Here is a 263-nt window from a genome sequence, read left to right on the forward strand (position 1 = left end):
AAGATGCCCTCCAGACTTTTCAAAAAATCTTTTCTTAAGAATGTGCCCAGTTAGGGGTGTTGGCATTTCTTTAAAAAAAACCCTCTACTTTTTTTTCCCAAGTCTTGAAAACCCTTTCCCCTTTAAATAAGTTCTCTTGTTGAAACCGTTTTTAATATATTTTTATCTTGGGGAATTCCCCATATGGTATCTGCCAGTGATTTTATAAATGGGGTCTTACTTTTTTTATGTGTAGAGTACATATTCCCCTTTTACAGGACTTT

Source organism: Penaeus monodon, chromosome 29, assembly GCF_015228065.2.
Source record: "Penaeus monodon isolate SGIC_2016 chromosome 29, NSTDA_Pmon_1, whole genome shotgun sequence".
Classification (NCBI taxonomy): Eukaryota; Metazoa; Arthropoda; class Malacostraca; order Decapoda; family Penaeidae; genus Penaeus; species Penaeus monodon.